At 43.0% G+C, this 27655-nt stretch overlaps 1 protein-coding gene across 1 annotated transcript in view; it reads left to right on the top strand.

The window, feature by feature from the left end:
• Positions 1 to 27655, top strand: part of LOC124720199 — a 1401865-nt gene that overhangs the window by 699030 nt on the left and 675180 nt on the right. The gene's annotated exons all lie outside the window — the stretch shown is intronic.

Genomic DNA, 27655 nt, shown 5'->3' with positions numbered 1-27655 from the left:
TCCCCGAGAAACCTTCCAGCACCTGACTGAACGTATGCCTGCGAGAGTGGAAGCTGTCATCTAGGCTCAGGGTGGGCCAATATTACCGATGGAGGACCCCACGTACTTGTCATTCTCTGCCAGGTGTCCGGATACTTTTGATCGCGTAGTGTATCTGCGGAACGCACTTATGATCCGGATGGAAAGTTCCTTCAAGGCTGTTCGATAGAGAGCGGAAAAGGTGAAAATGTCAGGGCGCAGGATCACGTGAGTAAGGTGGGTGCCGAGTGATTTCGCAACGCAGTTCGTGTACAGTGTTCTGTCAGTCGAACAGAATTTGGGCGAGTTTTATCATGGCGTAGCAGCACTTCGCGCAGTCTTAAAACAAAACAAAAAAAATGCTCAAATGTGTGTGAAATCTTATGGGACTTAACTGCTAAGGTCATCAGTCCCTAAGCTTACACACTACTTAACCCAAATTATCCTAAGGACACACACACACACACACACACACACACACACACACACACACACACACACACACACACGCACGCAAGATGCTGAACTGACACTGTTTGCTGATGATACAAGCATAATTATTAATCCAGTAGAAGAAAGTCCGACAGAAAATGATACAAACAAGGTCTTTGGAAAAGTCATTAATTGGTTTTCTCCGAATGGGCTTGCTCTGAACTTTGAAAAAACACAGTACATCCAATTTTTTGCTACAAGAAGTACATAATTCCTTCAATAAACATAACACATCAAAGGAAGTCAGTAGCCAGGGTAGAGCATACTACGTTTTTGGGTGTACATATACATGAGACGCGTAATTGGAAAAGTCATGTTTTGGATCACCTAAACCGACTAGGTTCAGCAACTTTTGCAATCAGAATAATTGCCAATTTTGAGGATGTAGAAATTAGTAAGCTAACATACTTTGCATACTTCCACTCTCCGATACACGGAATAATATTCTGGGCCAACTCAACACTTACCCTAAAGGTATTCACTGCTCAAAAGAAAGTAGTTAGAATAATGTGTGAGGTTAATTGTCACACATCTTGTAGGCATCTGTTTAAAAGGTTAGGAATTCTTACAACTGCTTCACAGTACATTTACTCAGTAATGAAAGTTTTTCTCAACAACATGGACCAGCTTAAAATCAGCAGCGACATTCATGAAACTTCCTGGCAGATTAAAACTGTGTGCCAGGCCGAGACTCGAACCCGGGACCTTTGCCTTTCGCGGGCAAGTGCTCTACCACCTGAGCTACCGAAGCACGATTCACGCCCGGTCCTCACAGCTTTACTTCTGCCAGTACCTCGTCTCCTACCTTCCAAACTTTAGAGAAGCTCTCCTGCGAACCTTGCAGAGTAGAGCACTTGCCCGCGAAAGGCAAAGGTCCCGAGTTCGAGTCTCGGTCCGGCACACAGTTTTAATCTGTCAGGAAGTTTCATATCAGCGCACACACCGCTGCAGAGTGAAAATCTCATTCTAGCGACATTCATGATTACAATACCAGAAAAGAGAAAGACCTACGCTATCCTTTACTTAACCTATCTTTGGCACAGAAAGGGGTAAAATACGCTGCCATAAAACTTTTTGATAAATTACCAGATGAAATAAAACGTCTGACAGACAGCAGTAACAGTTTCAAAAGCAAATTTAAATCATACCTGCTTGACAACTCCATATATACCATAGATTAACTCTTGAATATGAGTAAATAAATCTGGAGATGTAATATATGCATTTTTTGCCATTTAAGGGAATGGGACAGATAATAGAAATATTTAGGTACAAGGCTATAATGCAAAAAGAACTTGTTTCCTATGCGCATTTCTTGTGTTTTTGACACATTCCACACCATAACGGTTTTTCCGTGGTACTGATCAATGGAACTCGTACCTAACTATCTTTTAACCTTGTGCATTGCATACAAATGTCGCACGATGGTGGAATGATCAGAGTTCATCACATTTACTAGTTCTCGAGTACACTGATACGTATCAGTCTGTGGCAATGCGTTTAAACGATCTCCATTAAATCCTGAAGGTCTTCCCGAACATGGAGAGCCACTAATGTCGAAACGATCCTTCTTAAAACTACAAAGACACTTTATTTCCGCGCTCTGTTCATTGGCATTATCCCCATACAAGGCGCAAATGTTCCGTACGCTGGTTCACGCCTCTACTGGACCAAAACGGAAGAGTGTGCACTTCCTAGTGTCCACATCTCCACTGGCGAACTAAAAATGACAAAATTACAATAAAATTATAAAGAATGTAGAAACCAGTCGCGGAAACATAATTTGTCTTGTTGCAAAACGATTTCGACTGATATTAGTCATCCATCGGTGCATTTTTCTAACAGGTACATGGCATGAAATCTGTTTGCCACAAGATAAGTTATGTTTCCACGATTGGTTTCTACATTCATTGTAATTGTACGTTCTATGGTCGCTGCACAGAAAGGAAACCGTATGGAGCCCAACATTCAAAAATGACAATATGTAGACTGAAATTGGGAGCAGTGAACTACAAATAAGAGTGACAATCGATAAATAAACCCGTAGCAACATGCAGAACAAAAACGCAACGAACGTAAGGGGAGGATTACTATCTTTGGCCCGAAAGAAGCACGTTCTGTGAGAATGTTTTCCTCGTGGTGTGTTACAGATATGAATGTCAAATTTGGTCCAAGTGTTTATTGATATTTCCTCTACAAACTGGAATTTTTTCGACCGGAAATGTCGAAGAGCAAAGGCGGAAGTGCCGTCGGATCGAAACAAAATTTCGATGCAGACCTCCACGCGCGGTGTGTCACAGGTCAGCCGGCTCGTCTGAAATCAAAAATGAGCTGACGTTAGCAAAGTATATAAGATTCTTTAGGAGTTCTACCTCGCTTCCGTTATTTGGACCATAGGAAACAAAATGGCGGTCATTTGAGGAAAAATAGGGTTTCTTTCATCGATTTTTCGAATTCGTCGGCCAAGTAAAAATATTTATAGTTGATGGATCGGAATAAAAGTGGTACAACTTCTAGTCAATTTAGTTAGCTTCGTCGGAAACAAAGAATCATGTCAATCGGTTCAGTAGATTTGAAGTTACCATACCGCGCGATGCAAAAAAACGTCATTTCGAGAAAAACTCATTGGAAGTTTTGACAACTTATAAACGTACGTTCAGCCTGCTATTCCGGGTCCATAGACTAGTCCTCCCTATTCATCACAGAGGGCGTTCTGCTCGATCTGGGCCATCCTGCGCTGCTCCAGAGCCGCTCGTACGGCCGGTGACGAAGCGGTTCTCGGCCGCTTGAATCCGGGGGTCGTCCGAATGCTTGGCGAACTGCGTCGAATAGAGTCCCAGGGTGACGTCCATCGTTGTTACGGTCTTCAGAATTGCTGAATACCCATCGCTGAAGCTGCTCAGTGCCTGGAAAGTCGCAAACTCCACAGTCTTCGCGCCAGAATGCAAATGCTTGGGGGGCCAACTTCCAAACCACACGCGCTCAGTCGTTTTTTGAATTTCGTGTTTCTTCCCAAGCACCGGTACCGTAACTCGTCCTCCGAAGGAAAAACAAAAGCGATGCGTGAAAAAGGCCGATTTCAGGCAGGTGCATTTTTTGTTCGATCGCGAATAACAAACATTTCCGTTCTGTATTCGGAAAAACCGTTTCAGGGGTGGATTCCAAGTGCAATTTAAAATAAAATCGATTTTTTTAACCAAAAGATAGTAAACTTCCCCTTAAACGCTTCTCTAATAGTCTTCATCCAAAGGAAGTCGTGAAACAAAGCCTGCTGTTAGCAGACACACAAATTAGTTCGCTGGAAACGTCAGGTAAAAACTATGAGGAGGATTTTGACCTAGTAGTGTCGGAAGTTCCATGCGGCTTTTCGCGGATGATGCTGTAGTATACAGAGAAGTTGCAGCATTAGAAAATTGCAGCGAAATGCAGGAAGATCTACAGCGGAAAGGCACTTGGTGCAGGGAGTGGCAAGTGACCCTTAACATAGACAAATATAATGTACTGCGAATACATAGAAAGAAGGATCCTTTATTGTACGATTATGTGATAGCGGAACAAACACTGGTAGCAGTTACTTCTGTAAAATATCTGGGAGTATGCGTGCGGAACAATATGAAGTGGAATGATCATATAAAATTAATTGTCGGTAAGGCGGGTACCAGGTTGAGATTCATTGGGAGAGTCCTTAGAAAATGTTGTCCATCAACAAAGGAGCTGGATTACAAAACACTCGTTCGACCTATACTTGAGTATTGCTCATCAGTGTGGGATCCGTACCAGGTCGGGCTGACGGAGGAGATAGAGAAGATCCAAAGAAGAGCGGCGCGTTTCGTCACAGGGTTATTTGGTAAGCGTGATAGCGTTACGGAGATGTTTAATAAACTCGAGTGGCAGACTCTGCAAGAGAGGCGCTCTGCATCGCGGTGTAGCTCGCTTTCCAGGTTTCGAGAAGGTGCGTTTCTGGATGAGGTATCGAATATATTGCTTCCCCCTACTTATACCTCCCGAGGAGATCACGAATGTAAAATTAGAGAGATTCGGGCGCGCACGGAGGCTTTCAGACAGTCGTTCTTCCCGCGAACCATACGCGAGTCGAACAGGAACGGGAGGTAATGACACTGGCACGTAAAGTGCCCTCCGCCACACACCGTAGATGTAGATGAGGCAGAGTTGACCCACCGTCTACCCCGTACTTGTGACTGCCTTGCGAACAGACGCATTTAAATGCACAGTGGTGCACCTGCGAAGAGAGAGTGTTCAGCGACGGGCTGCAACTGGGAACCCTTTCGCCGACTTTGCGTGATACTACCTGCCACTGAGGCAAGTGTGGAGCAGATGAAGGCAGCAGGCGCCGTGCGGAGCACGCGAGGTCGGCCGTCTGGCCAGCCGGAATGCCAAGGACGTAGACGCCGCCTCTGTCTGAGCCGAACCGAACCGACCCGAGCCGGCGCCCGCGATGTCGTGCGGAGGGAAGCCGGGGAAGAGTTGTGCAGGCCGTGTGCGAGGTGCGTCTGGAAAAGTCAGGTGGACGGTCACAGGAAATGCGCGGATTCGACGGAGTCCACGGGACTGGGATATGCCCATTTGCAGACGACCGTACTACCGCGTACACGAGATATAAGGTGATACTGCGTCGGCGGAGCATTCATTTGTACTCGGCTGGTCCATTTGGGAAGGTTCGCGAGGTGATTGTGGCCGCACGACACGAATTAACAAGACTTTGAACGCGGAATGGTGGTTGGAGGTAGTCGCACGGGACATTCCATTTCGGAAATCGTTGGGGAATCCATATTCAGAGTTCCACAATGGCGAGACTGTGCCGAGAATATCAGATTTCAGGTTTTACCTCTCACCGCGGGCAACGCAGTGGTCGATGGCCTCCACTTAACGACCGAGAACAGCGGCGTTTGCGTAGAGTTGTCGGTGCTAACAGACAAGCAACACTGCCGGAAATCTGGCGTTAATGGTCTGTGGCAGCAGTCGACCGACGCGATTGCCTTTGCCAACAGCAGCGCCAAATCGCCTCTCCTGTTCTCCTCACCATATCGGTTGGACTCCAGACCAGTGGAAAACCGTGGCCTCATCAGACGAGTCCCCATTTCAGTTGATAAGAGATGACTGTAGGGTTCGAGTATAGCGCAGACCCCAGGAGGTTGTCAACAAGGCACTGTGCAAGCTTGTGGCTCGACAATGCTGTGGGCTGTGTGTGTGTATATAGAATGACCTTGATCCTCAGGTCCAACTGAACCGATCACTGACGGAAAATGGTTACGCTCGGCTACTCGGAGAAGAACATAATTATTCCACTCCCAAAGAAAGCAGGTGTTGACAGATGCGGAAATTACCGAACTTTCATTTTGATAAGTCACGGCTGCAAAATACTACCGCGGATTCTTTACAGACGAATGGAGAAACTGGTAGAAGCCGACTTCGGGGAACATCAGTTTGGATTCCGTAGAAATGTTGGAACACGTGAGGCAATGCTGACCCTACGACTTATCTTAGAAGCCAGATTAAGGAAAGCCAAACCTAAGTTTCTAGCATTTGTAGAGAAAGCTTTTGACAATGTTGACTGGAATACTCTCTTTCAAATTCTGAAGGTGGCAGGGGTAGAATACAGGGAGAGAGAGGCTATTTACAATTTGTACAGAAACCATATGGCAATTATAAGATTCGAGATACACGAAGGGGAAGCAGTGGTTGGGAAGGGAGTGAGACAGGGTTGTAGCCTCTCCCCGAAGTTATTCAATCAAAAGGAAAATTCGGAGTAGCAATTAAAATCCGTGGAGAAGAAATAAAAACTTTGAGGTTCGCCGATGGCATTGTAATTCTGTCACAGACAGCAAAGGACGTGGAAGAGCAGTTGAACGGAATGGGCAGTGTCTTGACGGAGGATATAAGATGAATATCATCAAAAGCAAAACGAGGGTAATGGAGTGGAATCGAATTAAATCGGGTGATGCTGCGGGAATTAGATTAGGAAATGAGAGGCTTAAACTAGTAAAGGAGTTTTGCTATTTGGGGAGTAGAGAGGATATAAAATGTAGACTGTCAATGGCAAGGAAAGCGTTTCTGAATAAGAAAAGTTTGTTAATATCGAGTATTGATTGAAGTATCAGGAAGTCGTTTCCGAAAGTATTTGTCTGGAGTGTAGCCAGTATGGAAGTGAAACATGGACAAGAAGAGAATAGAGGCTTTCCAAATGTGGTGCTACAGAAGAATGCTGTAGATTAGATGGGTAGATCACATAACTAATGAGGAGGTATTGAACAGAATTGGAGAGAAGAGGAGTTTGTGGCACAACTTGACTAGAAGAAGGGATCGGTTGGTAGGACATGTTCTGAGGCATCAAGGGATCACCAATTTAGTATTGGAGGGCAGCGTGGAGGATAAAAATCGTAGAGGGAGACCAAGAGATGAATACAGTAAGCAGATTCAGAGGGATGTAGGTTGCAGTAGGTACTGGGAGATGAAGCTTGCACAGGATAGAGTAGCATGGAGAGCTGCAGCAAACCAGTCTCTGGACTGAAGGCCACAACAACAACAAACTCGGGGATGATTGGCAGCGATCAACAATGGAATCCATAACGTGGAGGCTTTCGCGGCCGGCGTCTTCCTTAGTTAAAACTTCCGGCCTGAGAGGCCGTGGTCGATATGTAAAACTTCTTGTTCCTGACGTTTCGTTGCCAACTGCGGGCAACATCTTCACAGCCAACTACTGGCTGCCAGGCTGTGGAGGTCCCGCATAGAGGGCAACACCATACGTGATTTGAGGGCCACGTGGTAAGTCGATCTCTGACCTAATTTTTATCGATCGTAAGTAATCGATTGTCCCATCGTTGGTGCAAAGTCGACCGCCCTATCTTGTCTAACTTCAAGCCTTCCCCTTTTCTATTGAAATTGTGGTCTTTGTGAATCTCTACAGTTTCCCCGATACATACGTGCATAATAATGCGATGTCTTGTCCAGCACGCTCGGCTCACTAAATTTGATTCCACGATTACCGTCTATAAAAACATGTTCCGCTACACCTGGTCGGTAAGTCCTGGTCGACAGTTCGTTTTTGTGTTTGGGTAAGCGGGTATTGACACTTCTTTTCGTTGTTCCAATATAAATCTTCCCACAGCTACACGGAATTTTATACGCCCCCAGGAGTTGGTAAGCGGTGTCGTGCGCGTTTCTCCGATCCTAATCACCTCGGTGGGTCTAAAGATTGTTTCAACTTCAAACATGCCCAGAACTTCCGCAGTCCGGTCCGTAATCTTTTCCAGCTGACATTTGTTGTTGCTGAATGTTTTGGGGTGAAGCGCTCGATTTATCTCGTTCTCAGCGTATCCATTTTTGTTAAAGCCCGTTCGCAAATGATTTAGTTCCTCTTACAAATAAACTGGCTCACAGATCTTATTAGCCCCGTCCACCAATGCTTTGACACCTCTCTTCTGCCAGGATTGGTGGTTCGAACCCTTAGGAGCTAACGGTCGGTGTGTGTATCTTTTCTATAGACGTTATGACCGTCTGCTCGTTTAATTGCTGATACATCCAAAAATTTTGTTGCCCATTGCTTTCTTTGTGCATAGTGATTTGTATCTTCGGTTTAATACTGTTCAGGTGCACCAAGAAACCATACCATTCCTCTTCACCGTGATGCCATAGCACAAAACTGTCATCCACATACCGATACCACTATAAAGGGCTTTTACTGGCAGACTGCAACGCCTGCTGTTCAGAAAATAATTTGAATACATTAGCTATAGCTGGAGTGGCCGTGGACACTCCTTCAGTTCGTTCGTAAAACTCCTCATACTGTGGTGGACTGTCAATGTCGAAACAGAGCTACTGTATCAGTGGGAGACATATCGGCTATGTCTGAAAGAGCCCTCTGTGCGCTCCACACAAACGGGACCTGCACGGTCTGGATGCCTGCCGTTGACTCACCTCTGAAGATGTTGCCCGCAGTTGGCAACGAAACGTCAGGAAACAGTATTTTACGTATCGACCACGGCCTCTCAGGCCGGAAGTTTTAACTAATGAACAATGGATTTTTTTTAAATGCCACTATTTCATGTCACGAGACAACAATTGTTCGGGATTAGTCTGAAAAACATTTCGGACAATCGAGAGCTCAGTTTACGCACTAAATTTTTCCGACTTAGCAAGTCGGGATTAGCATGGAAGGTCAAGTCCCCTATAATGTCACTCCTTAAACACAACAACTAGTGGTTCAATAATTTATTCAGGACCATATTTATAAAAGAGCTAGACAATGCCCAAGAACAAATAAGAGAACTACAAAAACAAGCAGCCAAAGTAGGACTACAAATATCCTATGAAAAAAACAAAGTTTATGACAAACATCTGTGATGCTCCTCAAAATATTGCAGTTGACAACAACACAATACACAAAACAGATTCCTTTAAGTACCTAGGAGAGTGGATTACATACAATGCCAAAGGAAAGATAGCTATAGAAACTAGAGTGCACAAAATGGAAAGAGTGTTTCATATGACCAAAAACGTTTATAATAAAAAATCCTTGTCCTGGAACACGAAATTAAGGCACTACCAAACAGTGGCCAGACCTGAATCTCTCTATGCGGCAGAAACTCTTAAACTAACAAGAAATGGAGATCTTGAGAAACTAGAGAAGGTCGAAAGAAGAATTTTAGGGAAAATACTGGTAGCTAAAAGAAACGATAATGCTGAATACAGGTTAAGACCAAACAGAGAGCTATATCTGAAAACGGAGAAACTAACTGGTGTAATGAGGAAGAGGAGACTACAGTTTTTTGGACATATATTCAGAATGGATAACAACAGACTAACCAAGCGGATATTCACAGTACTCAATAGCTACAAATCCAAACCAGCATGGTTCATAGAGACTGAAAAGGACATTGAAAATGCTGGAGTTACAATAGACACAATAGAAAACACAACACATTTCAGAAAGGCAGTTCAAAAGGCAGAATTTCAGGAGAGAAAGAAAATAACTAGACGAAAGTGGACTCAAGAAGAAAGGGAACAACACTCTAAAAGGATGAAGGAAATTTGGAAACTGAAGAAATCTAATACAATGAAGATTGGCCAAAGTTGATTCATCGTACCCTTCAAATGGGTTATTCGAAAGAAAAAAAAAAGAACTAACAAACAGTCAATACGTGGCCGTCTTAAAAACAATCTCCAAAAGGACCAGTAGCTTCCTTCACAAGCAAGCAGCATATTAGAATTATTTAATGAACAACAAATGTGAAGTAATTTAAAAAAGTGGCTCTGATAAAAATTTTTGAGCAATAACACAACCAGCACAATACGTTACGCTTAATATAATTCATTGACAAGCAAATTTAAACTTTTTAAATAAATGAGATGTTGAATGTTCATCAAATGGGCAGTGACGCCAAGCTTCCCTGGGCAGAAGGTGATTCAACTTGAAATGCCGGAAGCAGAACGTGGCGCCGCTCCCACACAGCCTAACTGTCAGAAAACGGGAACACAAACAGACCGCAGAAAACAACAAGCAAAGGTCAATAAATATAAGTTAAGAGATAAATAAACAATATAAGTTAAAAAACCGGTAAGTGCTTGCAATAGAAACTACTTAAACTGAGACTTGTACACAAAATGCTATTCTGTAAAATATCAGACCTTTACACTCCCATAGTTCACCCAACAATATTTACACATATGATCAAGGCAGACAGTTTGTACAAAGATGAAATGGAAATAATTTCAAGATAATATCACGTTATTCAAATGCACAACTTCACAACAAAACTATGTTTGTGCACTTTAATTTCGTTGCATATGTGTCCAATGCCACTGCCGGATTGTATAAGCTTGGTATGCAGAAAATCAGAACTAGACTCTGAGCTAATATCTTCAATACCTTACAGTTACTACATCTTCTGGGGACGCTGATTTCCTTAAAGGAAGTAGTGGAGTATAGCCATGTATGGAAGTGAAATGTGGACGATAAAGAGTTTAGACAAGAAGAGAATAGAAGCTTTCGAAATGTGGTACTGCAGAATAATGCTGAAGATTAGATGGGTAGATGGCGTAACTAATGAGGAGGTACTGAACAGAATTGGGGAGAAGAGGAGTTTGTGGCACAACTTGACTAGATGAAGGGATCGGTTGGTAGGGCATGTTCTGAGACATCAAGGGATCACCGATTTAGTACTGGAGGGCAGCGTGGAGGGTAAAATTCGTAGAGGGAGAACAAGAGATGAATACACTAAGCAGATTCAGTAGGACGTAGGTTGCAGCAGGTGCTGGGAGATGTAACCGCTCAATGTCATTCAATACGATCACGACGACACCCCTCGATCGACGTTAGCACTCGTGCTGTCACTCGCCTACATACATGGCAGTGGACGTTTGAAAATTCGTGACGCTACCTCAGTGGTCGTCAATTGATTTAAATGTTATTCCCGGCTGACTCTTAACTCAGTTACTGCCACGGGGGCGAGGAGAAAGAACACATCCTGGTGGTAGCAGCATTATGCGTATTCAGATGTTAGATTAATCTGAATGGTTTGCAGTGTTCCAGCGATTCTATTCTATGCTGATATACCGACAAAGGACGATTTTCGCAGATAAACATGCAAGTACGTAATGGATGTTCAGTTTCTCCATATAGTTCGTCTCACTCACACACTATACATCCGCTGTAAGAACAATTTCATGCATTTACATTTTTGGTGTCCGACAATATTGGTTGGCTAAATACAGGGTGATTCAAAAAGAATACCACAACTTTAAAAATGTGTATTTAATGAAAGAAACATAATATAACCTTCTGTTATACATCATTACAAAGAGTATTTAAAAAGGTTTTTTTTTTCACTCAAAAACAAGTTCAGAGATGTTCAATATGGCCCCCTCCAGACACTCGAGCAATATCAACCCGATACTCCAACTCGTTCCACACTCTCTGTAGCATATCAGGCGTAACAGTTTGGATAGCTGCTGTTATTTGTCGTTTCAAATCATCAATGGTGGCTGGGAGAGGTGGCCGAAACACCATATCCTTAACATACCCCCATAAGAAAAAATCGCAGGGGGTAAGATCAGGGCTTCTTGGAGGCCAGTGATGAAGTGCTCTGTCACGGGCTGCCTGGCGGCCGATCCATCGCCTCGGGTAGTTGACGTTCAGGTAGTTACGGACAGATAAGTGCCAATGTGTCTCTCCATACAGTTGATTCTGGAATTTGCAGCTCTCTGCTAGCTCTGCGAGTCGATTTTCCTGGGCTGCGAACAAATGCTTGCTGGATGCGTGCTACATTTTCATCACTCGTTCTCGGCCGTCCAGAACTTTTCCCTTTGCACAAACACCCATTCTCTGCAAACTGTTTATACCAACGTTCAATACACCACCTACTAAGAGGTTTAACACCATACTTCGTTCGAAATGCACGCTGATTCACTTCTGCCGTACTCAATAACACAAATAGCTCTCTGTTGAGCGGTCGCCATCTTAGCATCAACTGACGCTGACGCCTAGTCAACAGCGCCTCAAGCGAACAAATGTACAACTAAATGAAACTTTATAGCTCCCTTAATTCGCCAACAGATAGTGCTTAGCTCTGCCTTTTGTCGTTGCAGAGTTTTAAATTCCTAAAGTTGTGGTATTCTTTTTGAATCACCCTGTATTATGACGATACGTTGCATACAACTTCCACAGATATTGTTTATCATGTAGTCAAGACTACGTAATGAAGCCAAAATCGTGGATAAAATTGAAATGTAGTCTGTTCATTAACACTTTTCTTTCCACTAACTAAATATGAAACATGAATCGGGATTGGAGGTGATGATCCTATTCTTCTTTTCAGTATTAGAATGGTCGATATCGTGTTCTGAATGACGCGTGTCATATAATGTCCAAATATCGACACGACCCAGGCTATCAATTCGGCACTTAAATGTCTATTCTTCGCTCTCCAAATGTTCGATGTGATTGTCTTTCGCACGCAGGGTTCAATTTAACGGTGTATGCACTGTTTTTAGTATTTTAGGTCCCCGTTAATTAATATCTGGTAGTTAATAAGCGAACTATTTTTATGCTGGCGCGTTGTTTGTATCAGTTACCGCCGCAACCGTCCCATGGATAAAATTCTCTTCATGTTCCGCGCACAACCGTTTCACAATGTCATAAAATGCAGAATTACGTAAACTATAGCTTTCCGTTGCGCACAACTTTCGTGGGTTCCACAACCACAATAGTTTCCCAAGTCTCTTTTTTCCCAGCTAACACAAAAGTTCGAATTATGTTGTCGGAATAATTTTCACTTTAGCCGATAATAAACGTCTCTGATCGGTTCGTCACACGTATTTTAAACGTGCTTCAAGAGTCTTTAAAGAATCTCCTTAACGAATTTCGCAGTCGCGTACCACTTTTACATCGACTAGCCCGATCGCAATAAGTGAAGGTAGAGAGCTCAATAATGCGTTACATGTTCTTTTGTATGTATTAAAAAACAAACGCGCCCGTATATCTTTCTGTCCCGCTTGGTCTTTGCTACTTTGCTTTTTATTACTTTGCACAGTATAACTAAGAAGCAATATAATGAAGTTATTAAAGTTTCGTATTACTTTCCCCTTTTTAATTCTTCCCCGATTTTAATTAATATGATGCTAATTGACACGCCAGCCGGCAAGGTACCGTTACAGGGATGAAGCTTGGACAGCATAGAGTAGCATGGAGAGGTGTATCAAACCAGTCTCTGAAGACAACAGCAACAACAAAATTCTGCGAATAATTCTGTAAAATACATTCTATACCTTTGAAAGCAGTTAGATAGGCAAGCTTAATTGTGCCTCTGATTTCAGGCGTCTGGATACGTAGACGCGTGTGGAGTTGTTACCAGCAGAACCATATAGCCATGACTACTTAAAGATGTTCTGGCGTCGTATCTACATCTACAGCTACAACCATACTCCGCAAGCCACCTGACGGTGTGTGGCGGAGGGTACCTTGAGTACCTCTATCGGTTCTCCCTTCTATTCCAGTCTCGTATTGTTCGTGGAAAGAAGGATTGTCGGTATGCCTCTGTGTGGGCTCTAATCTGTCTCATTTTATCCTCACGGTCTCTTCGCGAGATATACGTAGGAGGGAGCAATATACTGCGTGACTCCTCGGTTAAGGTATGTTCTCGAAGCTTCAACAAAAGCCCGTACCGAGCTACTGAGCGTCTCTCCTGCAGAGTCTTCCACTGGAGTTTGCCGGGCCCCGCTTCTTTCGCCGGCCGTAGTGGCCGTGCGGTTCTAGGCGCTGCAGTCTGGAACCGCGAGACCGCTGCGGTCGCAGGTTCGAATCCTGCCTCGGGCATGGATGTGTCTGATGTCCTTAGGTTAGTTAGGTTTAACTAGTTCTAAGTTCTAGGGGACTAATGACCTGAGAAGTTGAGTCCCATAGTGCTCAGAGCCATTTGAACCATTTTTGAACCCGCTTCTTTCAGTGTCCGCTGCGGTGTCTCTGGGAAACCCGGCAGTTTGTTGCCGGATGTGCCCGCTCCCCCTGGCCCCTATCGACCCACGGGAATCCTGGTTCCCTCCTCGGTGACGTCAGCCAGTTGCGTCATGGGAAGCCGCCTCAGCGTTGCCTCCGCCCCCCCCCCCCCCTTTCACAACCGCCCTGTTACACCGCTTGTGTTCACCTCTCTGCGGCTGTGTGACGTAACGCGACCTCGGTCCATGTGCGCACTTGGCGAGCCCCTGGCGCGGTCGGCCAATGGGCAGCGAGGACGTAGCGGCGCCCACCAATGGCGAGTCGCGACATTCGAAGGACGCCGACGGCCGTGCTCTGCCGAACAGCGGCGGCTACGGCCGGAGCATCGGGAGCGAATGGATCACCATTAACGTATTAAGCATTTCGGTGGTGTGATCAAAAGAGACAAGAGAATTTTTTTTTTCTAATTTCGCGGGCTTTATGCATACGATTTCCAAAACTTCTCCATCGGTACACATCTTCCTGACATATGTTTACATTTTCAGCTGTTTCGAATGTTGTTGTTGTTGTGGTCTTCAGTCCTGAGACTGGTTTGATGCAGCTCTCCATGCTACTCCATCCTGTGCAAGCTTCTTCATCTCCCAGTACCTACTGCAACCTACATCCATCTGAATCTGCTTAGTGTATTCATCTCTTGGTCTCCCTTGGTGATCCCTTGATGCCTCTGAACCTGTCCTACCAACCGATTCATCCTTCTAGTCAAGTTGTGCCACAAATTTCTCTTCTCCCCAATTCTATTCAATACCTCCTCATTAGTTATGTGATCTACCCATCTAATCTTCAGCATTCCTCTGTAGCACCACATTTCGAAAGCTTCTATTCTCTTCTTGTCCAAACTATTTATCGTCCATGTTTCACTTCCATACATGGCTACACTCCATACGAATACTTTCAGAAATGACTTCCTGACACTTAAATCAATACTGGATGTTAACAAATTTCTCTTCTTCAGAAACGCTTTCCTTGCCATTGCCAGCCTACATTTTATATCCTCTCTACTTCGACCATCATCAGTTATTTTGCTCCCCAAATAGCAAAACTCCTTTACTACTTTAAGTGCCTCATTTCCTAATCTAATTCCCTCAGCATCACCCGACTTAATTAGACTACATTCCATTATCCTTGTTTTGCTTTTGTTGATGTTCATCTTATATCCTCCTTTCAAGACACTGTCCATTCCATTCAACTGCTCTTGCAAGTCCTTTGCTGTCTCTGACAGAATTACAATATCATCGGCGAACCTCAAAGTTTTTATTTCTTCTCCATGAATTTTAATACCTACTCCGAATTTTTCTTTTGTTTCCTTTACTGCTTGCTCAATATACAGATTGAACAACATCGGGGAGAGGCTACAACCCTGTCTTACTCCCTTCCCAACCACTGCTTCCCTTTCATGCCTCTCGACTCTCATAACTGCCATCTGGTTTCTGTACAAATTGTAAATAGCCTTTCGCTCCCTGTATTTTACCCCTGCCACCTTTAGAATTTGAAAGAGAGTATCGCAGTCAACATTGTCAAAAGCTTTCTCTAAGTCTACAAATGCTAGAAACGTAGGTTTGCCTTTCCTCCCTCCTAAGATAAGTCGTAGGGTCAGTATTGCCTCACGTGTTTCAATATTTCTACGGAATCCAAACTGATCTTCCCCGAGGTAGGCTTCTACCAGTTTTTCCATTCGTCTGTAAGTAATTCGCGTTAGTATTTTGCAGCTGTCAGTTATTAAACTGATAATTCGGTTATTTTCGCATCTGTCAGCACCTGCTTTCTTCGGGATTGAAACTACTACATTCTTCTCGAAGCCTGAGGGTATTTCGCCTGTCTCGTACATCTTGCTCACCAGATGGTAGAGTTTTGTCAGGACTGGCTCTCCCAAGGCCGTCAGTAGTTCTAATGGAATGCTGTCTACTCCAGGGCCTTGTTTCGACGCAGGTCTTTCAGTGCTCTATCAAACTCTTCATGCAGTATCATATTTCCGACATCATCTTCATCTACATCCGCTTCCATTTCCATAATATTGTCCTGAAGTACGTCGCCCTTGTATAGACCCTCTATATACTCCTTCCACCTTTCTGCTTTCCCTTCTTTGCTTAGAACTGGGTTTCCATCTGAGCTCTTGATGTTCATACAAGTGGCTCTCTTTTCTCCCAAGGTCTCTTTAATTTCCTGTAGGCAGTATCTATCTTACCCCTAGTGAGACAAGTCTCTACATCCTTACATTTGTCCTCCAGCCATGTCTGCTTAGCCATTTTGCACTTCCTGTCGATCTCATCTTTGAGACGTTAATTGTTGTCAGCCGACAAGGTTATGCGTGTTCTAGAGTAATCGGCGAATTGTTACTTTCGAGAAAAATGGGCCAAGTAACTTGCACAGAATCACAGAACAGGAAGTGATCCACTCCATTCAAAAGGTCAGAAACAACAAGGCAGCAGGCGAGGACCAGATATCATCAGAGATGTTAAAAGAGGGCGGAAGCAAACTACAGAAAGAAATTTATAACCTCATCACAATGCTCTGGAAAACTGATGCGCTACCTGAGGTTTGGAAAAACTGCAATAATTTGTCCTACGCACAAGAAAGAAAACGGAATGGAATGTGGAAATTACAGAGGAATCAGTTTGCTGAACAAAACATACAAAATCCTGTCAATGACCATTCTGGAAAAAACTAAACCTTACGCGGAAAACATTATTCGAGTTTACCAGGCTGGATTTCGAACAAACCGGTCCACAACTGATAATTTGTTTACTATACGGCAAATCTCCGAGAAATACTGGGAATTTAACAAAAACATCGACTGTCTCTTCGTTGACTTCCAGCGAGGCAGTGACAGCATCCACAGAAGTAGCCCCTACAATACGTTACGAGAATTTAGTATACCAAATAAAGTCATTAGGATGATATAATTGTGCACGGATGGCTCCCAGGCAGCAGTGAAGTTCAGAGGAGCCATAGCCCCCACCTTTCCAATTAAAACAGGCTTACGACAGGGAGAAGCTCTTTCATATGTCCTCTTCAACCTTGCATAAGAGAAAGTGGTTCGGGAAAGTAATTTACATCTGTACAATGGTCTCCGATTCGAACACAGTGAAGTAAAACTCTTGGCTTATGCAGACGATATAGTGTTGCTGAGTGAAACTGAAAGACATGTACAGATCTCCCAGGCACAGTGCCAGCAAAATCGGGCTCTTGAACAACTAAGAGAAAACCGAATATGTGGAAATAGGTCGAGTCACAAACCCAAATCCTTACTTTGAAATTGACCAACATTCTAAATTCAGAAAAGTTCTCCAGTTTAAATATATTGGGTCACGTTTCAACAGTAAAAGTATCATAGCAATGGATATAAACGAATGAAAAGCCTCAGGGTCAAGGGGCAGATCGGATGTGAGGGTATCATCTGGAATGCCCCAGGGAAGTGTGGTAGGTCCGCTGTTGTTTTCTATCTACATAAATGATCTTTTGGATAGGGTGGGTAGCAATGTGCGGCTGTTTGCTGCTGCTGATGCTGTGGTGTACGGGAAGGTGTCGTCGTTGAGTGATTGTAGGAGGATACGAGATGACTTGGACAGGATTTGTGATTGGTGTAAAGAATGGCAGCTAACTCTAAATACAGACAAATGTAAACTAATGCAGATGAATAGCAAAAAGAATCCCGTAATGTTTGAATACTCCATTAGTAGCGTAGCGCTTGACACAGTCGCGCCGATTAAATACTTGTGCGTAACATTGCAGAGCGATATGAAGTGGGACAAGCATGTAATGGCAGTTATGGGGAAGGCGGATAGTCGTTTTCGGTTCATTGGTAGAATTGTGGGAAGATGTGTTTCATCTGTAAAGGAGACCGCATATAAAACACTAATACAACCTATTCTCGAGTACTGCTCGAGCGTTTGGGATCCCTATCAGGTCGGATTGAGGGAGGACGTAGAAGCAATTCAGAGGCAGGCTGCTAGATTTGTTACTTGTAGGTTTGATCATCACGCGAGTGTTACGGAAATGCTTCAGGAACTCGGGTGGGAGTCTCTAGAGGAAAGCAGGCGTTCTTTTCGTGAATCGCTACTGAAGAAATTTAGAGAACCAGCATTTGAGGCTGACTGCAGTACAATTTTACTGCTGCCAACTTACATTTCGCGGAAAGACCACAAAGATAAGAGAGATTAGGGCTCGTACAGAGGCATATAGGCAGTTATTTTTCCCTCGTTCTGTTTGGTAGTGGAACAGGGAGAGAAGATGCTAGTTGTGCGAGGCACCCTCCGCCACGCACCCTATGGTGGTTTGCGGAGTGTGTATGTAGATGTCTGTGCTCACTAATCAACCCACTGAAAAGTAAAGCTGTGTCAATCACCACAAAGATGAAGATGTACTACTATCTGCCCCATAGTACTGTACGGTTCAGAAATCTGGACGCTTACAAAGAATGAAAGAGAAAAACTGAATGTTTTTGAAAGAAAAGTAATGAGAAAAATCTGGGGGCCTGTGTTGGGCCGGCCGGAGTGGCCGTGCGGTTCTAGGCGCTTCAGTCCGGAACCGAGCGACCGCTACGGTCGCAGGTTCGAATCCTGCCTCGGGCATGGATGCGTGCGATGTCCTTAGGTTAGTTAGGTTTAATTAGTTCCAAGTTCTAGGCGACTGCTGACGTCAGAAGTTAAGTCGCATAGTGCTCAGAGCCAGCCTGTATTTATCGGTTAATAAAACAACCCACTATCATCTACAAATCAAAAAGTAGGAGACTGCATTGGGCTGGACGTGTGGCCAGAATGGAAAACAGAAGAATCACCAAGAAAGCATTTGAAGGAACTCTCCGGGCAACAAGAGCATTGGGCCGACCTCGTACAAGGTGGAAAGGTGACACAGGGGAGGACATCGCAGCATTAGGAATGTCTGCAGGGTGGAGAGAGGGGCTGCGAGAGACAGAAGGCGGCGGAAGCAGATCGTAGATGTAGAGAGAGAGAGAGAGAGAGAGAGAGAGAGAGAGAGAGAGAGAGAGAGAATAACTTGCATTAAACTTAGCTTCAGGTGTAGAATAAAGCACAGCAGCGCATTCACGAATCTACTGGGAGCAAAGCAAGAGTTTGCGAGTGGTATAAACGTTTGGAGGGGGGTCGAGGAAACATGGAAAACGACGACAGCCCTGACAATAGTATGGAAGAAGTGAAGAAAGCGGTTCTGGAAAAATCAGCGAACCACCACCCAAGACACTGTTGATGATGTCGGCATGCCCTTTGGCCCGTGCCAAGCGTTTTTTTTTTTTTTTTTTTCTTCTATGTTTTGGGCATGAAACGTGTAGCAGCAAACTTTTTTCGAAATTGTTGAATTTCGACCAAAAACAACGTTGCGTCTACATCGCTCAGGAATTGCTGAATGAAGTCGACAGCGATCCAGAACTTCTAAAGAAGCGGACGAAACCTGGGTATGACGCAGAAACAGAGGCTTGTTGTGGTTGTGGTACTGTCAGTAAGGCATTGCCCCGTTGTTCCATGGAAATATTTGACCCTTCTTTCTTGGACATACTGTGTGTCGGCTGCGTACGCTAGTCCGTGCCTGTCATTTCAATCTGTGAAATTTGCACAGCAATGGCGCCTCCCATTGTCCAAGTATCTGCCTTGCAAGTTTTACGTCATTCACCCCGTGTTCAGGGTGGAGTAATATTCGCGCGCTCGAACTTCGCAGCGCGATTCCTCACATACTAGCAGTACAAAAATATCTGTCACCAAATTTCGACCGGCGCATATTTCCGGCAGTAAATGGACGCAATCTGGCAACACTGTAATCCAGAACGAGATTTTCACTCTGCAACGGAGTGTGCGCTGATATGGAACTTCTTGGCAGATTAAAACTGTGTGCCGGACCGGGACTCGAACTCAGGACCTTTGCCTTTCGCGGGCAAGTGCTCTTCTACCAGTTGAGCTACCCAAGCACGATTCACACCACGCCCACATCCCCCAGGCTGTGGCTAAGCCATGTCTCCGCAATATCCTTTCTTTCAGGAGTGCTAGTTCTGCAAGGTTCGCAGGAGATCTTCTGTAAAGTTTCGAAGGTAGGAGACGAGGTACTGGCAGAAGTAAAGCTGTCAGTACCGGGCGTGAGTTGTGCTTTGGTAGCTCAGATGGTAGAGCACTTGCCCGCGAAAGGCAAAGGTCCCGAGTTCGAGTCTCGGTCCGGCACACGGTTTTAATCTGCCAGGAAGGTTTCAACACAGTAGTCAATGGAGACCGGATTATATGCGTCATAAAAACCTTAAAATATGCATGAAAAGTGTCGAAATAGGGAAGATAAAATAATTAAAAAAACATGGTAGTTACTGCGTGCATTACATCTCAGTCAAAACTGTGCGTATCAGTTACGAGGTAGACCGCCGGCCACGCGAAAAGTCGGTGCATTTAGAACGCTGATACCATTTTCTTAATACTTGCTGGTAGAGGTTAGAAATGGGGCCTTTCAGGGATTATTTTCTAAAAATTTGCAAAATGCGGACGCATGCCGTGTTTCAAGAATTGTTCCTTCTTTGCTATTGTTATCTGTAGCAAGTGGATGCGAGCCGAGTGAGTCGCAGCAAAACAATCGATAAGCACAAGACCAAGTTCGAGATATATCGCACGCAGAGGGGCACAGTCAAAAACTCCGTAATATTTTACTTAAAAAAAAAACATACACTCACAAATTTTTGCAATCAGCGTTAACTTTTAATTAATACTATTGGACCACAGCATCATTTACAATTTATTTTACATTTTTCTGCTGTTGTAAACAAAAACAACCAACTACAGTTCTAAATGTTGGGTACTGCAATTGTGTCTTCGATCAGTCAAAACACTTTCATGAGCAGAAAAGGACCATTCTACATTAACTTAGGTAACTGGGCAGTATCTGAATTTGGGTGCTATGTTGGCACGTACTGTTTCTAGTAAAAGTTCACCCGTTCCATTAATAAAACCATCAATTTCGCTCAAGGGCTCAAAGCCTGGATTATTGTTTAAAATATTTCCAAACTTTGTTTTCTTGGGAATACCTCCGGCAATGAGGAGTTCACCAGAACAATTTCATCTATTAACTGAATAGATTCATTCAACGCCAAACCTTGAGTTTCAAGTTTTTTAAATACTTGCAGGTGTATGGCGAAAATGAGTGCTAATCACAGCAATCTTTTTTAATACCGGAATCATTAAAAGCTTCCTTATACTGGCAAACTGCCAAAGGCTCTGCTTTATCGTAGTCGTTTACAACCCTTCTAATGGCCATGAAATGATCGTTGCAAAACAACACATCTTCGACCGACGTACCCCAACGAGTTACCACTGATTCGGAAGGTAAATGCATATATATAGTTTTATATAAGGTCTTGATCCGAATTGGAGCCTTTAGGAACACTTTCTTTGTGGATAAAATCTGTTTATTTCCATTCACAAACGTTCAACGTACTTCTTCAGCAAGGCTATGTGTATTCCATGAGCAAAGCATGTCACATAAATCAAATTGGAATAAATACTCGGAGGGCTTTTTCTGCTTTGATCATATAGGGAGCTGCGTCTGAAATAAACACAAACACCCTTTCATCTGCAGAAGATACTGGAAATCTTTTTCTAATACCCTCATTCACAAATCTGGCGATCGTACAATGATTTTCATTTTCAAGTTTTTTTTTGCGGGCCGCTAAATAGGAAGAAGAAGGCTATTCTTTTAAAGCACCAACAATTAAATGTGCAACGTAAAGGCTACAGGTGTCTATAGTTTCGTCAACTAAAATCCAGATGATGCTGCCCTTGAGTTCAATGCGTATTTCCTCCAGAACATTTACGTAAATTGTCGGTATGTAATTTTTACGCAATGTTGATTCATCCGGTATATGTTGATTTAAGCAATATTTGCGCAGGAAGCCTTTGAGGATAGGGATTGTAAGTTTCTGAAGAGGAATATTGCTTCAAATGAATGCTTCACATAGATCCATGTTAAACCCACTTGTTTCGGTTACCTTTGGACATCCCTGCTACTGCAACTTGCTGTTGTCAGAAGTTGTTGCCGTGGTCCTTTCTTCTGCATTCCTGCGATATGAAGACTTGTCTTCACAAGCTGGTCTATTTGAAACTTTTGTGCACGAGACGTTTCTTCTCGCAAACTCGATAATGCAAAAATATTTCCGTCATATGTAAATGTTCCAGGATGGTCAGCTATCCACGAAATGAGGGACTTCAAGAAGTACATGAGTATGGCTATTAGGGGGCCAAAATGGCTGATGACGGTCGAAGTAGAGAGGATATAGAATGTAGACTGGCTATAGCAAGGAAAGCGTTTCTGAAGAACAGAAATTTGTTAACATCGAGTGTAGATTTGTCAGAAACTCCTTTCTGAAAGCATAAATATGGAGTGTAGCCATGGGTGGAAGTGAAACATGGACGATAATGTGGTGCTACAGAAGAATGGTAAGATTGGACGGGTGGATCACGTAACTAGTGAGGAGGTACTGAATAGAATTGGGAGAAGATGAATTTGTGGCACAACTTGACTAGAAGAAGGGATCGGTTGGTAGGACACGTTCTGAGCGACCAAGGGATCACCGATTTAGTACTGGAGGAAAGCGTGGGAGGGGAGGGGGGGTAAAAATCGGAAAGGGAGACCAAGAGATGAATACACTAAGCAGATTCAGAAGGATGTAGGCTGCAGTAGGTACTGGGAGATGAAGCTTGCACAGGATAGAGTAGCATGGAGAGCTGCATCAAACCAGTCTCTGGACTGAAGACAACAACAACAACAACAACAACAACATGGTAACTACCAGCATTTTCACGAGAGGCAAAGCTGCCAACGTTATGAGATGGATTGGGACGAAATTTTGTGAGACACATTTTTGTATTGCTGGGTTGTGAGCAATAGAGTGCGCCAGTTTTCTCTCCACCCTGTATATACTCCAGGGGTATACTGTCAGTACTTTGTTTAACCGATCGTCTGATGGGGTGCTTCTTCTTTGGCTGTATTCATACCAGGTTTGGGCCCCACCCACGCTGAACGCGGGTTGGACACTCATGACGTAGCTAGATCAATCTGTATACTTAGTTCCTCAGAACTTTTTACTTCCTGCGTAAAAATTTTAAAAATCACTTGTTTTTAGATTTGCATGTGTTCTCAGCTACACAGGCTTTCTTATTAGATCATGACTAGACTATTGTCGTGTCGCGAGTAGTAGTTAGGGGGCACGGTGCTATTACACAAGGATTTAGACGAATCTCTCGATGAATGGAAGTAGGCGTGAAAGCTGTACCTTGTTACTGTTCTTCGTTTGGTGGTGATGTGAAGCGAATCTTGAACGGAGAGTACGTAGTGATCGAAAAGTCATCAGGAGTCATGAGCTGATGACTGACTGGGTATTTTTTTTCGATCTATGCTCTGTGATTTCAGGTAGCTTTGTGACGGGTGTAAAAGAGATCTGAAAGCAAAAATCCTTTTATTTCTGGATGAGCAGATGCACAAAACCGAGGATGACAGGTCGGGGTTCTCCCTTCCATCGTGGGCTTCTTTCATTTCTTGAGACACGCTGTCTACCCGTATGCAGAGTTTAACACCTGCTGTTACATAAACGGTAACTGACCTCATTCCAAATGGAGCTACTTCTCTTCAGAGTACTGCTTCACACACTACTATACGTAGGGTGACCAGAAGTCCGGATTAATCTGGACATGCCCTCCTTTTTAGCTCTTTGTACGGGGTGCGGGCGGATTTTTACAGTTGTCGGCTTTTTCGCAAAGTTGAGCTTAAAACAGTTAAATTTACAGTTCGTCCCGTTCTATTGCTCATTTCTTAAATGCTTTAACTATTGGAGAGCCTTCGTGATGAACACGCACTAAGGCGGTGTTAGTAGGTGGCACCAGGGTCGTCGATGTTATCGTTGATCGACCTATAAGCGAATGCAAATATCGATTATTTAAAATTTTCGTTTCGTATCTTCGCTTTGTATTGGCTTGGCTTCCTGCAGTGCACGTGTGATTTGTGAGTGTGATTTTTAACCGACTGAGTTACGTAAAATATTTGGCTATGCCTAAACGAAAGTGTGCATTTTCTGATGTCCTTTCCTGCAAATATTCGGCTTTAAGAAAGGGAGAAATGAATTTGAAGCGAAATGTAAGATACGTGGAGCTGGAACGTACGTTTCAGTGGCCAATGAAGGTAAGAAATAACTCGACAGATTAACTGTCATGGTTTTATTTCATTGTTCCATAGTCATTCAATTTATTTGTATTCGGAAGGTTAAAGTGCAGTTTCCATGTCGTTAGCTGCTGCTTATATTGTAGATGTTGGTAGCGGTGCGTCGAATTAAGGGAGGTGAATGGTCTCACGTTTTTCGCTTTGTAAACAATTTCGTGTTGTTGACATAACAAAACAATTGACGCCACACTGTCACCACAACCAACGTTTTTAATTTTTTTTATATTGCTCAGTTAACCACAACCTGACCATGTAATGTAATTCCCGGCAGTCACGTGACTTGTCCAAAAATGACGGGTGGTATCCACATCTGCAGTTGACCCGTTTGATGTGTCCTCATTTTTCTTATTTTGCCCTCCTTTTTGAAGCTGTTTGTCCTCCTTTCTAAACAATTGCATCTGGTCAGCCTAACTATACGAAACTGAACAGTTGTACTGAATAAAGTACCATGGTAGGTGATCTTACATAAGATAAACTTTCCTTGATGTTCTTTTTAAGCTTTACTCACACACTTCTGCCAGTTTGCTGTGCTAGTTGCTCCAAAATGTGGAAACTGCCTGGACTCATTCTGAAGAATTCGTACATTTTGTGTTTGTGTTGGGAGTGCTGACGAGATACACAGCTGAGCGATGTTGGGTATCTGTAGCATTCATTACTCGTGTCCATCCGGTACTTGATTCTCTTTTTGCCCGCTTTAACTAATTATAAGCCACAATAACATCCTCTCAGAAGAGCTGATTACAGCAACTGAAACCTGAAACATTAATGTGATTCGCGCTTTTCCCCTTCTTTGTGTCGTATCGCCTCAGCGTGAACCGCAGTGTCGATAAGGGTGAAATGTTTGCGATACAGATGCAAATTGCTATACTTTTCACAGGCAGTATGATATTGTAAATAGACGAGAAATAAAATATCCTACGCCTGAGAGAATGCTTATTCTCCAGCTCTGTGTTCGTCACGATGTGACAATTGCAGCGACAGCAGCGCTCCAAGCGGCAAGAAAGCTGTCCTCCTCATAACGCGTAATTGCTCGTAAGATTAATGTTAAACTTCGTATTCTCCTTCTACATCATTTACGCTGCGTTTTCCTTTTTTTTCTTTAATTTTAAACCTTAAGCGTTTGTAAAATGTGAGAGACGAATTATACTAAAGGAAAGCAGTCACAACAATCACAAAAGAAATATAAGATGCAACATATTTACGAAGAAATATTTTCGTTTTTCCATCTTGGTTCATGTTTTCGCTACAGAGCCCTCATCTAGGTTAGGTGTGTCCATTTTTAATTAGCGGGATGCGTTGTTTCTTCAATTTTTTTCTGCGATATTCCTGTGGCAGTCTGTTCGTATTATGGTAGGCGTTTTCCTTGTCACGTAATAATTTTGCGAAGAATCTGTTGACATTATCATTCGTATACTTCACAGTTTTTCATCAGATTAATAGTTCTATTTGATGTGTCCATCTCGTCAAAAAAAAAAAAAAAAAGATGTAGTGTTGAAGATTCGAATGTTTATCGTGTCTGAGGTTTCTGGTCTTAGGCGGCGACAGTTAAGGCATTCAGTTAAGGAATTGCTTTCTTGTCTGTGTTCAGTCGTATTGCTTTTGATGTTCTGTTATTACTGTTGTGGAGCAAATCTCTCTTCAGCGGCATTTTGCGTTTGTAACCTGATTTGGTTGCATGTGAGCTAACAATATCTCACATTACAAGCATTCTGCAAAAGCTAGTGTTCTACTATTCAGACGTTTCGAGCTCCTGAAGAAAAACTTTAATCTTCGGAAAATGTCTGTCTGTTACACGAGAATCGTAGAATTACAACGAAAGAGTGTCCAGTTATTTGAGGTACGATAGATGTGCGTGTGTTGCAATGTATACATAGTGTTTACCGGCAATGCCTCCAAATTTCTAAATGTGTAAGGGAATTGGAGACACTTCCTAATCTTTTTTTTTCTTCTTTCGTCTGTCCATCTGCAATCCCTCCTCTCTTCGAGTCTGTATATAGCCAATCCAAACGAAACATTGTTTGGGAACTTGAGTTACTTTAATGAATGGATACCAATGGTATCATTGTTATACGGAGTAGGAGAGAATCATCTCCAACTGGTGGATTCGTGAAGGTAACAGCTTCAGCGATAGGATTTCGCATAGTTCAAACCTGCGAGCGGGTGAGGTTAGAAAGTTTGGCACGGTTCAGATTCAATAACAGTAGTCTAATCGTAAGCTGATAAACTGTACATGAAGCTTGTATGTTTTCTGTTAAACCCAACTAAGAGGAAGAAAACAAAACAGCGTATTGTTGTGTGTACAATTTTTGTTTAAGAGGAGGAAGAATATGTATGGGAGAAACAGTTTATCTAAATATCCTGCTATCGTAGTTAAAACTCTCTGTGAGAAAGAAGAAAAGCGTGCATATTTTCACAGCAATGAACACTATTTTGTCTCTCGCAATCGATTTTAACAGAAAATCTGTACACTGTTGTTTAAGAAAAATATGTAGCCTTTGTCCGTCCGAATATTTATTATTCTATTAGAGCATCGTGTAAAAACTCGAAATAAATCGGTTAAGAACTATTCGAGACTTTCGGAAACAATGTTCAACAATATTTTGTCATTATGTGTAATTACAGCGATTGAACTCACATTCAACGGAATTCGTTTTCAACAATGTTGTTCAATGACCGCTTGGTACGTTAACCAGAAGAGTAATTGCGTTGGCACTTAGTTGACGATCAGTATTACACTTTAGTAACTGTGAATCATTGTCTAGACTAGGGCAGTTCACCTGTAAATCAACGTAATGCATTCTGACCAAAGCTTGTAAGCTAATGAATTACGTTGATTCCAAAATGGTAACGGTAATCTTTCAGTAAAATAATCCGAAACCAATTTGCGGCTGAAATGTTTGACACAACAATAGTGAAGCAGTAGTCACAGTACATACCTTTTTCTTTTAAAAAAGGGTACATTAGCGGTTTCAACGAACTACGTCGTCATTTTGAAATGTAAAACCTCAATTGGAGAATACATAATGGGAATTATGACCATACATCTGACAACAGTTACGAGAAATAATGAGACCATGCAACCTAGGCAATTGTGGCACAACCAAGTCACTAAAAGTTTTGCCCTTGCTTGCCCAACCGTTCATGTCATGTCCCAATGTAGAATAGATAAAAACTATACCAGGTTGAAAATTGCCAAGAATTCTTGCAATGTGCGACAACAAAAATATGGCTTTTTAAAGAAAAATTTTATGTGCTGTGACTATGCCTTCACTATCATTATGTCAAATAAACATTTAAGTTATATTACAGTCACACTGCTTAAGACAATTGCGCCGGAATATAGAATTTGTGGCTGGTTTTGCTGCTACGTCATCAGCAGTTTGTCTCACATTACATCAAAGGTCTTATGTCTCTATTTGATAACGTTGCGTTGTACTGATGGTC

This window comes from Schistocerca piceifrons, chromosome 11 (assembly GCF_021461385.2).
Source record: "Schistocerca piceifrons isolate TAMUIC-IGC-003096 chromosome 11, iqSchPice1.1, whole genome shotgun sequence".
NCBI lineage: Eukaryota > Metazoa > Arthropoda > Insecta > Orthoptera > Acrididae > Schistocerca > Schistocerca piceifrons.
This window is presented reverse-complemented; position numbering and strand designations above follow the sequence as displayed.